Source organism: Amblyomma maculatum, chromosome 3, assembly GCF_055883805.1.
Source record: "Amblyomma maculatum isolate TAMU_Amacu chromosome 3, ASM5588380v1, whole genome shotgun sequence".
Lineage (NCBI taxonomy): Eukaryota > Metazoa > Arthropoda > Arachnida > Ixodida > Ixodidae > Amblyomma > Amblyomma maculatum.
Window position 1 is genome coordinate 126,445,370 of NC_139346.1, and position 16,682 is coordinate 126,462,051.

A 16,682-nucleotide genomic window follows, 5' to 3' on the forward strand; every position below is an offset into this window, starting at 1 on the left:
TAACGTCGCAAACAGCTACCAGCGCGTTCTGGAACATTGTGGAAAGACGCCCGAGTGGCCGGAACCTTCGAGACAGATCTCGTTGCATCTTGCGCTACAACAAAACTGATAAAGGTGTGACTCGCGACATCGAGCATTAACAAACAAAGATTACGAAACAGATACGCGGTCCAGAATCAGAGTGATAAGCCTTTATGGCGGCGACTGTTAAAAAACAACAAATACTGTTTTGAAGGTTTCGCGGCAATATTTTGTCCGTTACAATGAAGTTAAAGCAAAAGCTTTTCCTAATCGCGGCGTTCATAAACAGCTAATGAGCACGATGAGCACATTCCCTCATTCATATCAGGTGCGAATGACTGACAAGATGCTTATTTGCCCGTCAACACTCCGACCGTATACAAAATGGATCTGTTAACATTCAGCCACCACAGCTTTGCATGCGCCGTTAATTGATGAAAGCAGAACGTAAATTGGCATGCAACAGTCTATCTCAATGGCCTTGTCTTTTTCTTCTGCACTGAAGTATAGAAAGCTGGCACCAGTTTACTCTTTGTGCACTGTCTTGAAACGCGTAATGGCGGCACCACTTGACCTTTGAACACAAATCTTTTTGCTTCCGTATGTTTGTCTCTTTTGCAGGTGACTCCCCATGTCTGTCGCAGAGCCAGCTGAGTGTCCAGTTAACGAGAATGTGAAATATATACTATCTTTGATGCCAGCTTTCATGTACCGTCTTTGCCAAAAGTAACCAGGCTGCCCGATATGCTCCTTAGACCTGTAGTTAAGGGCTTTGCAGGACATGCCAAATTATTAATCACCTGTTGGAAAAAAAGCCCATCACTGTTATCTGTAAAGGCCATTTTTTGCCTTTTGAAATAGATCAAGGGCTCCAAACACGGTTGAGAAGGAAACTCTGCAGCCTGGTTACTTTTGGCAAAGACGGTACCTCAACGACACCTTCGGCCTACTGTTCTGTGGAACGCGCTTCGCCTCAATCTTCAGATGCTTTCCTCTACCGTCCTCTCAAATAGGACAATGATTGAAAGATTTTGATGTCACTACAGCAGCTGCATTTAGAAAATACAAAAGCATTACGCTGCCGTATCCTTGTTGGCTCAAAATCGATGATTTCCCAAGTAGCACAAAGTGGGCTATGACGTGGGGGCCCGCGTTGGGCCCGTGAGGGCAGCCCATACGGCCCCCATGCGGGATTTGCAACACGTACCCAGAGGGGCCCCGCATGGGCTGCCCAATTTCGCCGCGATCGGTCCCAAACTGTATCCGTGTGGGCAGCCCAAATGGGGCTGCCCGCATTCAGCCCAGGTAGACGAATGTGGGCAGCACACCAGAACCATTAATGGGTCCCACGTTCGTGCAGGCAGTGACATCCCATTGATCAAGGTTTTATTTTGAAGTCGATTAATCCCTTTTACAGGCGCGAAATTTGCGAAAGCCAGTCCATTTCGAGCTGACCCACGTGCTGCCCTCATGGGTTGAATCGGGCATTTTCAGGGCTGCCCAAATTCCGATAATCAAGTGTGAAACATTAAGCACTATTTTTTATGCTACATTCAGTAAAAGGAAAGGAATTAAATCCCAACACTACAATAATGTGGGCTGGCCCACATCACCCGAACATGTTGGTCTGAATATTTGTTGCGGTGCTGCGTGCAGAATAGTAATGCCGTAGGAAACATTTGGAGGTCGTTCAGTACATACTCGTAAAGCGGAACAGTTACTGTTGCATATTTTCTGTCGATACTGCATAATTAACGTAGTTTGTAGAGTAAACATAGATAGTCTTTATTCATTGCATAGATATGCTTAGGACAGTTATGTGAAACCTCCAGAAGATGCAATTAGTGGCCGGTATAACATAATTTACATAAATAAAATGGTGTTTTAAAGATATGGTGGAGACGTTTCAGAGTGATATGCCCGCCTACGGCCAATTTGGGGCCCACTGCGGCCTTTCATGGGTCGCCCCAATTGGGCTAACCATATTTTTACCGCATGGACTACGAATATATGTTGCATTTTCCCGCAAGTACCCCAAGAAATACCCGTGTGGGCAGCGTGGTGGTGTGCTCGCTTTTCAGCCCTGCCGCAAACCATGTGGGACCTATTCGGTTTTTGCGTGGGCAGCCCCAATCGGACTAGCTCGTCATCTATTTGCTTTAGGCCCACATTTGCATCACATCTGCCCTAAATTGCACAGCAAGAGACCGATGTGGGCAGAAGCGGGAAGGAGTACTTGTCTGCCCCGCTAACGGCCACGCGGAAATTATCTAGGTTTTTGGTGGGCAGCCCCATTTGGGGCAGCCCAGAAATTTTCTGCATGAACTCCACATTTTCGTCTGACCTTCCCTCAAGTACCCCTCAAGGGTCCCATGTAGGCAATGTGCGGGCATGCCCGTATTTAGGCCCGCCGCGGCCCATGCGGGACCTATTCGGCTTTTGAGTGGGCAGCCCCAATTAGATTAGCACAAGCTTTTCCTACACAGAGCCCAAATTTCATTTGCATCGGCCCTAAAATTTCCCAAGCGGGACCCTTGAGGGCCAGATGTGGGAATATGTAATCAGTTAGCCCTTTCCGCGCCTATATGATGCCCAGATGGAAAAAGCAGAGGCAAGCCCAATTTGGGCTTGCCCGCTTGATCCCTAAAGGGGGCCCTCATGGGTGTTATTGTGGTTACCCAAGCCCAACTTGCCCATACGGGCCCCAGGTGGGCCACGTAATGTGTGCTACTTGGGTTGCTACATCTATTTACACTTAACGATTCTGTTAAGATCCATGCCATTTCATATGAGTTTTGAAAACGGTATACGCGCAGTTCATCTGGTGAATCAAAATATCTATTACCTATTGTGAAGTACAGCTCTTCACTGTGTTTTTACATTTCACCTAATCAGTTATTTATCAATGTTGAAATATGTAAAATGCTTACTATGATATTTATTGCCAAATGCATTTCGTTAAGTTGAGGAGTGGGTTTAGGAACAACATATCTAGACTATAATACAAGCGGAAACGCCCGCACCACGCGAAACGAAGGATGCCTCCGGCCAAGAGACATTCCTACCGAACCGAACGTTGTCATCTCACTGGACCACATGGGACCCCTCGACGGAAACAGCGGCTATGTGCTTGTGTGCATTGACCACGCTACACGATACATGAACGCTGTGGCCGGGCAGAGCATTTCGTCAGCACACAATCTCAAATTTCTGGCCAAAAGTTAGATCCCAAGATTTGGCGTTCCGACCATCGTAATCACCGATCCTGCTGGAGGCTTTGTGAACAAACGAACACAGTTACACTACAGGCTCGGGATAACCCACATCAACTCCTCTCCGTATTGGCCTCAATCCAACGGTCTTATCGAGAGAATAGTTGGAATTCTCAAACAAGTGCTTCGCAAGACCATTGAGAGCAACAGTGCATGGATGAAGCAACTTCCCAAAGCAACGCTCGCCATTAACGCTACCAAACACCGTCACAGAAGTCGCAATCCCTTCTGGCTAATGCATGGCTACGACCCGAAAATTCCCGGAGAACTCAACATCGATTCAGTTGAGAACGAGATTGAAGAAGTGGAACGATTCCACAATCTCGCACAGGGACACGCGGAAACGAGGGACTGCCTTTTTGAGAGTCAACGAAAGTCAACCGCCCGATATGACTCAAGACGACGGGCTCCAGACTTCCATCCCAGAGATCTCGTCGCGCTCGAACCTAGTAGTCATAGAAAGACTACACCACGCACCTAGTAAAATCAATCAGAAAACAGTAAACGTTCAAAACCCTGCGAAGATACAAAGAGCGCGATCTCGTCGCTAATGAGCTTATGTAATTTCCCCGAAATGCTAGCACCTGAGACAGGCGCAAATTCGGGAGGGTCGTGTCAGCGCTACGCCGACTGAAGCGCCCATATAGGCAATTTTTATCTTGGCCATGAAACGCTGACGCCGCTATCCGATACTGCGCCCAATCAAGGATAAATAAACTTTCTCATGGCCGTCGCCGCAGCACAAGAAACGGCAGAGCGACATCATGTGAGGAAACAGAACCAGATTTCGACGTTTAAAGGAAGCTCGAATGAAATATGAAGAAAATGACACTTGGCTGCGCGCTTTTGGTGTAGGGCATTGCAGGGCTGTCAAATCCTTTTTGAAGGAACGAAGCATGCTCGCTCATCGGCACGAAGTGAGCGAGCTATGTTACTCTGAACATAATTTACAAAGTGCACCAACACGTTCTGCCTCAACAGAAAAAGCTCCTCTGACAACGAGGAGCGCTGGCCCGGCCACAAACACAGAAATAGGTGGGAGGCTTTATTAAGGTATTCCACTGTAGACATAAAAAAAAATGGAGGAAAACACTGAAATGTAGGAATTCAACTTGAACCTCAATTTCCTTTCATCTTGTCGTTGCGCAGTCCATCGAAATGAGAGGGGGTTGCTCATCTGGCGAAAATCGCCGCTCCCTCATCGGTTCACAGCGCGTTCGGGAACGCGTCGATATTTAGCGCATAATCGCAGTCGCACGACCATGCTATTTGTCGTAGCCTGCCATTATATAACAGATTAAGCGGCGGTGCAGGAGGTACGTCGGTGGTAAAAACTGAGTCTATTTTTCTATAACTTTCTAGCAATTATCGAAACGCACTTTAGCCTGGACAAAAGTCACACTTAAATAAAAAACGAATAGGTATGTAAAAATTATTCTGAAGATCGCTACATGCCTGCAAAAGATCGCTACATGCCCGCAAATGCCCTTGGCATTAATGAGCTCAGGCAGGTTGCTTTGCTTGAACATCGCCTAATATATATGAAATACTTGCAATTACGAATTACCTACCTTCTACTCTCCTGAACTCACTCACCATTGAAACAGGACGCCTCCTAGCATTCGCCCGTCTTTCCTACATGCTCGCTGGGGCTGGAAAATTAGAGGCTACCACTCCTCAATCCAGGGAAACTTATTTTTAAGAGCCATGGTAAATGGTTTAGTTATGCAAGCGCAGGCATTATTTCAACAAGAATGCTTTATTGCGTTATATTTCTCAGGCCACCAAATCATGCTCATTGTCGCTTCTTTTGTCACTTTAATTTTTATTCGGTGGTCAAAACCTGCGCGAAAAACAATTCAGTATTAAATTACAAGCGTCCTTCGGACACTACACCTATGATCTACTTACACTTGCATTCACTGTGCAGTTTTAAATCTAGAATTTTCGGCAATATTATAAACTCAGCATGAACAGATGATGTAGCAGAATTTCCTAAACCATTTGCCTAAACAATATTCCCATCATAGGCACATATATTGCACTTCCAGTCTTATAACATCGTGTTTACTTGTGGATAGCCGCTCGACGATGGCTTACAAGGAAATGTGAACTTAAGTGTGGTAAATTTCATAAATGAGCAAATTTAGTATTTGCCTCGAAGATTCACTAAGCTCGCTAAAATTTGATCTTCTATATATTTTCCGCTCCCACATTACATTAAAGAAGATTCACTATGGGTTTCTGCGAAAGTATCCAGCCTAAATATCACTCGTTCACGCTTGCAGGTCACTTTAGGCAAGGCATGTCTTGTTATTCAAAACAACACTATTCTACAACACTTCGCGCGTCCGCCCATGTCTAAGACACTTCTTCCTCATGCAGTAATTGTAAATGCAGTTGTTGGAACCAGAAGCTAACTGACGACTTCAAGTAAAGTTGCCGCTAACCGCACGACTGTCTTTTCGAAAAGTTGTAAGAATTCCCTAACTAATATTTTCCCTTAGATGTTCTTACGGCTCGCACATTACTTTTATTTATTTATTTATTTCCGATACTCCAAAATGTCTTGTCCGCTAGTCAAAGACGTTTTGTTTGGAGATCCAAAATCTATAGCTTTGTTCAGTCTAAACAACAGCGAAGGGACGCATATGCCAAACTCTCTGTCTTCAGACATCAAAATGCCGCCATGACGTAAGTGGCACACGACATGAAAATAGAACAAAGCCCTTCAACACTTCACTATTGTCAACGGCTATTGTTTTAGGCTCCTAGAAAGTGTGAATTGTTTTGAGATTGCCGTACCGGAGCGATGCTTTTTTCACGGCTGCGGCCATTACTCTAGGGCATCGATATGAAATCAACCTAGAGTTTCCTCGAGCGGCAGGACATTCAACTAACTCATCGTAACGATACTGGATTCGAGCTCATGCTCCTTAAACCATGAATTTTGGTGTAGTCATATATGTGTGCTTCGTTACATATGTGGCGTGTATCACAAAGTAAGTGAGAAATATTATCTGTTAAATTTTTCACGGCGGCAAGTCCTTTACTTTTTCTTTTTAACGAGGCAAAACTGAATCAGAAATTATGCGAATGTCTGGAAGCTGTAACATGGAAAGCTTACAAAGACGTTAGCTCAATTCACCTAAAATGGCATGTTATTTTATTCACTTTTGGCCAGATTTCTAGCGCCTGTTTGCAGCGTACGAAGTTATAACTATATGTCAAAATCTGCAACATCCCTGATATTAGAATATCCCGGTCAAGAAGCTGCTCCCTCGCAAGAATGAGTACTGCGTTTGCCCAAAAACCGCTGAAATATTTTGATGCAGAAGCAAAAAAAATATAATAAATTTTATTTCACGTGCAGTGTTTCAAAGAAAATCGATGTGAAGGCTCGTAGTTAAATAAAACGTAGTTGTGCATATCTCATATTAAAAACACAAATATATAAGTGTTACCTCAGATGTGGAATATTGTACAATATTTAGTTCTTCCACTGCGAAATAATTCATCATAAATTATTGCAAATATTTTTTTTAATATAGCTGTGACTTTCTATATATGAACCAATTGTGTTGTTGCAATTATATTTGGGCGAAACATTTGACGATCATCAGTGCAAATGCTTCTGTGGATCTTGATCTGAGGCGATGTGTCTCGTTTTCTGCACACAAGTGCTGGCAGTCGTACACTTCTCTTCGTCTATAGCCTAAGTTCAAACATTTCACTTTGCAGCGAACGCGCCAATTGGGAGACTGCAGTCACCAGGGACACAAGTAATGACAAAAAGAAAAGAATGAATGTTCTTGTGTCTCTCTTTTGATCTGCTGTATTTCTTACCATAATTATAAAATTTTCTATCTGCCCCGTCTAGCCCTGAGCGTCTCATATAGTGTAGACACTTGTTAATTTATTATCGGTCATAATTGTTTATTTCCAGAAGCCTGTAGTAAAGAAGTGAACACCTGAATTTCACAAAGCGTCATTATGAAGTAATTGATGTATTTATTAGCACCAATGTTATCAGCCCCTGTTTGATTATCAACATAACACGGGGAAAAATGTACAACTAAATAAATAGGCATTTTGGTGCTAAATATTTCATGAGGATGTTGACATGAATGCTGTAGAACGAAACTTTTAAACATATAAAGATTATTTTTATTTTGGTGATTCCTGAGCTTGATTCTGTTATTCATTACGAAGGCTGGTTAGTTACGACATAGAATCTCTCAGCCTTCAGTCTCCGTTTATAATCTTTCACTTTGCAGCCATTCGCACATAGAAAATGATTCTACCATGTTCTACATGACTGCCATGCAAATTGCTTCAAAGCTCTGCACTGGAGCGCCTGTGAGTAGCCATGTACTTCGTGCTATTTTTTCCCGGGATTTTGATTCCAGGGTGTCAATTAGCGCTCGCTGTTATTCAATGGTCTAATAAGTGCTAGCATCAATACATTGCAGTGTCGCTAGTGGAACGCACTTCAGTGGGGCCTGTAAGGTGTAAATTGTGGACATTTTGCCTGCATTTTACACTGAACGGATGAGAACACAAGTTACGGTGTATGTTAGTAACCATTTGTAAGACTAGCTGTTGAGAATAAAATCGTTTTAAAGCCTGTTGTAGACGCACTGCGATGACCATAGCTCTAGGGCGGAGACAAAATGAAGGGGGAATGCAGACGTTAACCTATACGAACTTTTGCGAAACATTACCTACACTACGCGGTGCCTGCTCCCGTCGTTGCCGTGGTTAAACTCATAAGTCAGCAGTAGTACCTTTTTAGCCTCAAAGAGACGCCACCGGATGGCACAAATGACAGCACATGTTCCTATCTGTAGCCTGAGTGGTATTCGTTTTTTTTGCCGGTTACGTGTGCTCACGTGAGCGAGCACTTATTCACTACGGGGAAAATTGCTCTATTACCTTTCTTATTAATATTGCTTTGTGTGAGCTGATAGCACCTTATACCCGCAAACATTGTAAGCTGTTCTATTAGCAAGCTTTCTGTCACCCCTTCTACGCTTCCTTTCTCTTGGACCCCGGCCAGTTCTCCTAACGACCAGCCGTTCAATTGCTATTGCTTTACCTGCCCCGGTCACCAAACCCTTTCACCTTTTTCTCGATTTGGGCTAGAATAACAGCTGGTATGTCTTCCCTGAACCAGTCTTTACAATTCTTGTCTATTAGAGTTAAACCTATAATTTTCTTTTCCGTAGCCATCTGCGTTATCCTCAGCCTCAGTTGAACACTTGTCGTTAGCCTTCACATTACCGCTCTATTGGCGTGTACCTGTAAGCGACAGCTATTATATACCAGTCTGGAGGGATAGTGCGAAGCTGCCTTTCGTGTTCTCAGAATAATTGCCTATTGCGCTCTGTCGCCATATTATTCGCCCAGATATTGTACTTTCATTCTTCGAATCAGCGGACACTACCTTTCTTATGTAAGCCTACTTAGGTGCATCGCCGTGTCGCTGCACATCAATCTTTTGTTCCCTTCCAAAGCAGCTTAACACTACAAATGCTGCTTCAGAGGCTACCGTTCCTTTTTGCCTACTGTGCCAGGAACCAGCTTTTGCAATTTCTTTGGAGTTAATTAGCGAGACAACGCATCTGCAGCGAATCGCAAGTTCCTGAGTATTCTCTTTTACCAAGTATCCCTATCTATCCTCTTTCAAATTCAGGACAAAATACCAATTGTACTCTAGCCGTGTACATTACTGGACTCATTGCATATAATTATTTTGAACCTTCGTTATGAAAGTTTTATTATCTCTTTAGGGAGGACTACATTTCTTTTGCAGCACCATAGCGGACTTCAAGAGCCTTGACATGAAGCTTATGTCCTACTTGTTTTCGCATTATCGTCGATGGTTGCTGATGTCTTCACTGAGCCAAGTGCTTCCATGTAGTCTCTTAAAGCTATGTATATGTTCGCAGTCCAGGGGCTGGGCCCTTAGGAAAACTACCTAATATATCGGGACGTTGCTAAACACTATGTAAATATCGTTGACGTGATAAGATCATGGCCTGTATGTTTAATGCGGGCGAATGAGGGAGGTATCAGAAAAGGTGTTTGCGTTTGGCGTTTACGATATCTATTCTCTTACGACGTTCAGTTCAATGTACATGCTGGGCCAGCACTGCAGGTGCTGGCCCAGCATGTACATTGTCTAGTCTGGCCGTGAATGAAGGTTAAGTTTTATAAAGGATAATATCACGACACGCTCAAGGCTCCAAATATAACATTTATAAAGCACTCAACGCACGCTACCGTGTCTTCAGGTAAATGCAGACAGGTTGGGTTTTTTAAATGCTAAGCACTTAACTAGCACTCAGTGTTCTGGAGCAAGAAAGTGCTGCTGACAGATTGGCATTTCTGTCGCGAGGACAATTATGTGTGCCTAATACTTCCTCGCGCTTCGTGTTTTTTAGTCACAGCACATAAAATGGTTCCTATGGTTGTGCCGAGAATCCTTTACACACCCTATCTCTAAAGCCTAATTAATACAAGGAAACCTAACATAGTTATCTCTTTGTTTTCTTGCCAATATGAGGCGGTTGCGCTCAGCCCTTTTTATGTGCCTAAATAATTATTCGAGGTTTAACCCATGCTATTTCGCTCTGCGATCTGCATGCACCCTTTCGTTCCAGACCGGACAGCTGTATTATATATGGATAAAATGTATAATAACAGGATGACGTAAAGATGAGGAAATACAATATACAACGTCGTCCACACTTAGGTCAATGGATGAGCAGTGGTCACTCTCAGCTAAATGCCATTTCGTTCGAGATGCCACCTTTCCAAGCCCTTACTGACGCAAGTGACCTGGAAATGGACATTTGTCTAGGCTGAATTTTCTCCTTCAGTTCTCCGCCCTTAGAGACCTCTGGGATATTGAAAAGTGCGGCCACTTTACGCAGCATCAGGAATAATGTTGAAGGCCTTATACACAATAGAAATGCTTTCTATGTTTTTGTGGTAACCGAAAAAGTTGATGCGTTCACTCAGTTAGCATTGCTATATTTATTTCCTCTTTTTATTTGCAGTGCATCCCTGAGCACACATTTCTAGGATTCTGCGGCATTGGATGCACGTGCCGGCATTCGAATGATGGCTACCGGTGCTTGTCTGTGTTTGAGGTGGACTGAACAGGACATCATCGAATGATTTCGAGTGATTAAGGGTTGAGAACCTACCGCATAGTATTTCAAGGTTGAGTAAAAAAAATTTAATAACTTACAAAATCCTTTTAGTTAAAAATTTAGTTAAGGCTGCGATGCGTTCATTTACAGATGAACGCAGATGACGGGGGAGGAACTCGAGGCAGAACGGGCAGCTAAGTCAACATTGCTTGTACTTCTTCAACCTCCCCTTCTAACACCAGTCACTTCCACTTTTTCACTTCTAATACCAGTCACTTCCACTTCCGCTTTGTCTGCACCTCAAGCAAGTTAGGTTGTACCACGCACTCAGTGCTTAAACAGAGCCACAAGGGCCACTTGGGTGGTATGGGACCGGTGATTGGGGTCGGTAACAATGGTGATCTGTTGTTCACTTCGCTTAACCGAGTAGCCAGTACGAAGCGTCTAGTGTACCTGAACAAAACGTTGAGGTACAAACCTTGCTTGCCTAAAGGTGTTAAAGTAGCACGAAATCTCCAGGCGCTCTTCATAGCGTTTTTTCGAGTGGCACTGTGAGGACAAAGGGCGCAAGCGGACCAGACGAAGAGCTTCCTCAGCACGACATACCCCCTGACAGAAGGGTCGTCGTGAGGCGAGAAAGAAAATGAGCGGGGAATCCTGGCGTAGAGCACCTAGAACGTGGAATACCTGATTATCTCATGCTTTATGGTGTTATACGCCTATATCACGAATGGCGACACAGTGTCCCAGTTCCGGTGGTCCTATGCGACATACATGGACAGCATGTTGGTGAGGATGTGGGCTGTGTGTTCAGTCAGAAGGTTCGTCTATGGGTGGTAAGGTGTGAAGTGGCGGTAGATGGAGGTTCAAAGCCGCAGTAATTGCATTTCCATGTCAGCAGTGAACTGTCGCCGGCGGTCGTTGATGATAACACGGAAAAGCACCATGACGGAGAATAACCGGGGTAGCATAAACGACGATACATCACTTGCCTTGGCAGATACGAACGAGCCCTCTGCAGTCTCCGCATATCTCAAATATTCAACATAGGCAATCGCCCAGCGGCGTCCTTCTTCGCCGATGGTGACCTTACCGGTTGCAGAACCTGCAGGCGAGACTTGAAACGCTTGCAGTGTTCACAGCTGGAGACCTATATTTGTGTGTGGTCTTATAGATTTTCGGCCAGTAAAAGCGCTGACGAAGTCTGTGCATTGTGCGCAAGAACCCAAGGTGATGCGATATGATTTCTTTGTGCATGGCATGCAGCACGTAATGGCAGATATTTTCCAGGATAACATGTGCGCGGTTGAACCATTAGTCGAGTACTTCTTATGCAGGAGTCCATTCTGCATGATGAACAGAGTATAATTTGTCCTGTGTTGGCCGGAGCGATAAAACTTTGCAACGTTAGGCCATTTTTTTTGCTCTCAACAGAATGTCTCTGGAAACGGCGTAGAAAGTGAGTCTTAACTTCCCTCGAAGTGTCTCTCCTGCAGTTGTTGACAACGAACGGCGTGACAAGCAGTCAATATCACTGTGGTGACGACCACTTTTGTAGGTGACAGAAAAGTCGTATTTTTGAAGGCGAAATGCCAAATGTGCTAGACAACCAGATGGATCGCGTAGGCCTATAAGCCAGCATAAGGATTGATGATCGGTCATGATCGTAACCGAGCGATCATAGAGGTATGGGCCGAACTTCTGAGCGGCCAAGACCACAGCTAGGCATTCCAGTTCAGTTACGGTGTAATTGCTGTCTGATTTGGTTAGGATGCGGCTGACATATACAGTTAGATGCTCGACCCCGCTATTAATCTGCACGACCACCACTCCAAGGACGATGCCACTAATCCGACCACTAACCCAATAGTCCGTCTTCTTGGGTTAAGTTCGTGGGAAATCGTGAATATCCGGTATAGTTTTGGTAACATAGGATTCAAATCTTATGAGTTTAGAGCCAGCTGGAGACGCAAAGTATATGCGAATAGGTTCGCAGCCTAGAAGTAGGTGCAATCCTCTTCTGCGTTGACAACGGCACGAAGTACCACGACCATATTCTTCAACACATTGCGGGTACCCAGATCAACTAGAGGTTGACAATGCCGCAGCTGAATTTCTGAAGACAGCGCTGGGATACAAGCGACTGTCTGAGCTAGACCTTATATTGGGTGAGAAAAAGCAAGTCGTCGCGATTCGGATCCTCGAATAAGGCTGTGAATATTTAAAAATTTAAGTACTGCATTAGGTGCGATCGCGACAATCAAATACGACAAGTGTTTAACAAAGTAGTTGCCCCCACTAAGGAAACAACATGATGAACATTAACGCGCACGCCTTTGTGCGCACATACGCCATCAGCATTTAAACTCATGCCCGAGAGGCCTATGAGGTAACCACAGAAGCTAAAATGTCTCTGTAAACCTCCCAACCACCGACTAAGCAACATCGTTTCTTACGCCAGTTCTAATCTAGATGGCGAAAAGTGTAGGTTGCGGCAAACTGTACTTGCTATATTCTCGACTTTGAGGGGTTCATACCACAGGAACGACCCCACGTACGCATGTGCTGTGTACATCCGCTTCTCAAATAGGCATCTTTGGTGAAAAGCGGAAAACCTTAAGTGGATGCCCCTGTAATCCACCGCTGGCATCAAACAGTCACATCATTTTATATAATATAATATAGGTAGTACCACACTTCTCCTAGCTCGTGCTTTATTGCCCGTGAAATCGATAGTTTGTCTAGCGCCGTTGTCGATGTTTCAACTTCGGCGTCCTCCCTCTACAAGGGCACGCGAGAGTAAGAAGTCAAATTTGTATCTATTGCTTCGGCTGTTTTATTGCTACCATCAGCACCACTTCGGAGCCATTACAGAGTTGCACGCAAAGCAAGAGACAACCAATAAGGAGCTTGTCGTACCGTCAAGGTCAAAAAGGCAGATTTTATGTAATAAAAACGAATAAATAGAGATCTATGAACTGCATTCGATTTATGGTAGTACAAACAAATTAACCTAAGAAGAAACGAGCATGAAGAATTCCATAGAGCATACAGAGAAAATAAGGAGGAAGAAGAACGAAATATGGTCAGTATATTGCGTCAACAATATTCTGTGGTTTTGTCTACTTTATGAAACCTTGCTCTAAAACCTGCAAGACATACATTAAACATATCTGTGCAGGTTGAATCTAAGACAAGGCTGACATTATAATCCAGGTAGAGGTTAGTCAGTTGACAATACCACAGATAAGCAAACATAATGTTCATATTTGATTTTAGGGAAAAAATTCCACTGCGGAATTGAACGCCGTAACAATCAAAGGCAAGCGCATTTTTTTTAAATTTTTTTAATATGCTGCGTAGCCCGAATAGTCGAGTATCAAATTACGTTTTAAAAAAATTGTTGAATTGCATTTCTCACATCGCATATTTTTAAAATGTCGTCGCTGGCATGTTTTGTCAATTAAATACACAGGCTGTTTCTGCGTGAAAATGTTGCCGATTTTGACACGATTACGTAGCGGTACCTCAAAAAACATGCTACTTCAAAAATTTTGCGATTTGTAAAAGCCCACTGTGGACCTTACAGATCTGCATTTATCGCTTTCCATACTAATACTTGCCGATTACAAAAAAACTTTAAATGGCACACCTTTTTTTCGGGAAACTTTATGTTTAAGAACGTTTTTCGGTGAGGTAAAATTAGCATTAGAGATTATTAACGTCAGGTCATTAATTTTCATGAATGAGGTTGGCATTATAATCTCTAATCATAGAGAGCCTTCGAGGTAGTAGCCCTGTTGAGGAGGCAGCGACGTATGTCTCTCAGGTTTTAAATTTAAATCGGTATCACTTACAAAACACCCGATATATGGCAGCGTCGAAATCAACGAAAAATAATTTGAAGATATAAACTAAAGCCGACGATTGAGAAGACTCCTTTCATTATTTTACTAGGTGATCTGAATCACAAAAGCTGCCTCTGCCACCGCAGCAGTGAGTGTGACGACGACATACACACCACGTAGCATTGTAGCAAAGAGTTTTCAAGCAAAGGGCGAAAGCGCTTAGGGACCTAATTCCCGATAACTAGGAGCACCTACCTCTCAGCAATCCCAGAGAGAAGACCTTGAAATGTTATGTAGATACAAGACATTGAAAATTTTTTAACCGATATAGTGTGACACTGCCTTTGCATATAGAGAAGCAAGATGCCGGAATTAGCAACCTCAAAAAAGCAAGAATGGAACGCTGTAAAAAATAAAGAATAGAAAAGAAAAAATTCAAAGCAACCTCAGTACAATAGACTATCAAGCGCTGATATTAGTAGTATGCGAGAGCAAGGGCACAAGCGCGTACTTTAACGCTATAGTTAGCGCATAGCAATGAAGTGTATCGTTAGCGGTGCAAACAGAGTACCCAACTGTTCAGTCTTCGAGTTAAGAGAGAAAATGGACTGTAATGAATATGCGAATTGACCAGTGATCAGTAAATGTAGAAGTTTGGATTGCAATGGTAGAAAAGCGTACCCCAGGACGGGATTATTGGCAGGGATTCCTCAGATTTCTTTTCCTGCAGTGGCAGTAATATGGCTGTTGATTATTGGTGTGAAGAAGCGTCGAATGCCTTCCACCTGGTAATTGGATTCAATATGTAAGGAAATAAAATGGGCTCCAAGGTCAGTTCACTGACGGCAGGTGCCTGTAGCCTAGCCAAATGGTACATCGGCATTCGGAGGGCTAAGGCGCATTGTGGGAATTGAAGTTTTGCTTAAAACGTGAAAAGGAATGATCTGGGGGGCTGCGTATATTTAGCATTGTAAAAGGATACTGCGTGCTCCTCTGTTACGACAAGGAGCACTTGAGCATTGAATACAATGCACAGAGTCGCGAGATCTTTGTAGCGTTGCTTCAATCTAGGCTCAAACACTCACGTAAACGGACCCAGCACCGAGCTCCTCATATCTATTAATCTATATTCGTCGCCAGCAGTACTTTATTTATTTTCGCCCTAACTGGTAACCGCTGCCGCATCTTTGCAGCCACCGCTCGCGCAAATCACTTTAATCAACTTAGACCATTCTACATTAATCGCACTTGATCTCGTGTTATCCGTACATATTTTTTCTTATTCCAGAACTTGATCCAATCTTCTTTGCAACTATGTCATACAGGCCCTTTTGAATGTAAAGATACTAAGAAATGCCAAAGTACAAACTCCGCCTGCATCCTCACAAAATAAAGAAGCAGAGATTTCATGGGAGTTATAGCGACAGTCTTGCAGCCATAAGCTCAAAAACTAAAGCTGGCCAAGGATTTCTATTCTTTTTTACAATGAGTATCTTTGCAGCGTACAAGATTGCAATTTAAACACAGCGTAATATTTTTTGGTGCTATGATTGCACGTTGGCGCTAGATGTAGACGGATATTAGGAACAAATATGAATCTTGACGGTACTTAGGAAAGTGAATTGTCACGTTTACCGTGAATATTTTCACTTTGAAGAACCAATTCTGCAGCCAAATAAAAGCGTCTATGTCCCTGTATGCTTTTTATCGTGACACCATAGAGCTCCCCTGAGAAGGAAAAGTATGTTGGGCAAATAAAGAGATAGTAAAATTGTGTTGCTCTGCTAGATTCTGTAATAAAATGTGGCGGCTATAAATACTTCCCTGTCGTAGCACTAAGTCGAAGCTTGCCCTGGAAGCAATCTGCAATCTTTTTGGGGGAGTTCTTGAAAATTAATACTAAATAACCTCGCTACACTTCCTTTCCAATAAACGTTTATGTATTAAGCTTCTTTACCCGTACCAAGAGTATCGGTTTAGCAGGGTTCCTTTTTATTACCCAGACATAGTCAACTTTTGTGTCCTCCGGAAAGCCGTACAAGAACTTCAATAACCCCTAATACCGGCGCTTTTTTGGCACCGCGAGCAATAACCTGTTCCAGACTGTATTATATGTGAATGTAATTTTATATTTATGTTTTCTTTCTACCCGTTTTGCCTGAGACAAGAACTGTTTCATCCCCCCCCCCCCAAAAAAAAAAAACCGTGAAATAAGGTCTTTACAGTAACGATTTCTTCTTAAGTAGTGTTGCTAAACTGAAACGACTGCTTCTTTTTCTGTCTTCACCGTATCCTTTCACTTCACAGTCGGAGATGACTGCCTCTGGAAAAATTAAACTTATTAATATTTCATTCCAGAATTTTACCTTATGTGCCTGCTT

The 16,682-nt window shown here is 43.4% G+C and overlaps 1 long non-coding RNA gene across 1 annotated transcript in view; it reads right to left on the reverse strand.

Moving 5' to 3' along the window:
* Positions 1-5,045: 5,045 nt before the first annotated feature.
* Positions 5,046-16,682, reverse strand: part of LOC146195966 (uncharacterized) — a 29,724-nt gene continuing 18,087 nt past the window's right edge. The window contains exons 2-3 of the long non-coding RNA XR_014705615.1: positions 14,557-14,704; positions 5,046-5,136 (exon numbers count right to left, since the gene is read on the reverse strand). This is a non-coding gene — a long non-coding RNA (uncharacterized LOC146195966). The remainder of the gene's footprint in view (positions 5,137-14,556; positions 14,705-16,682) is intronic.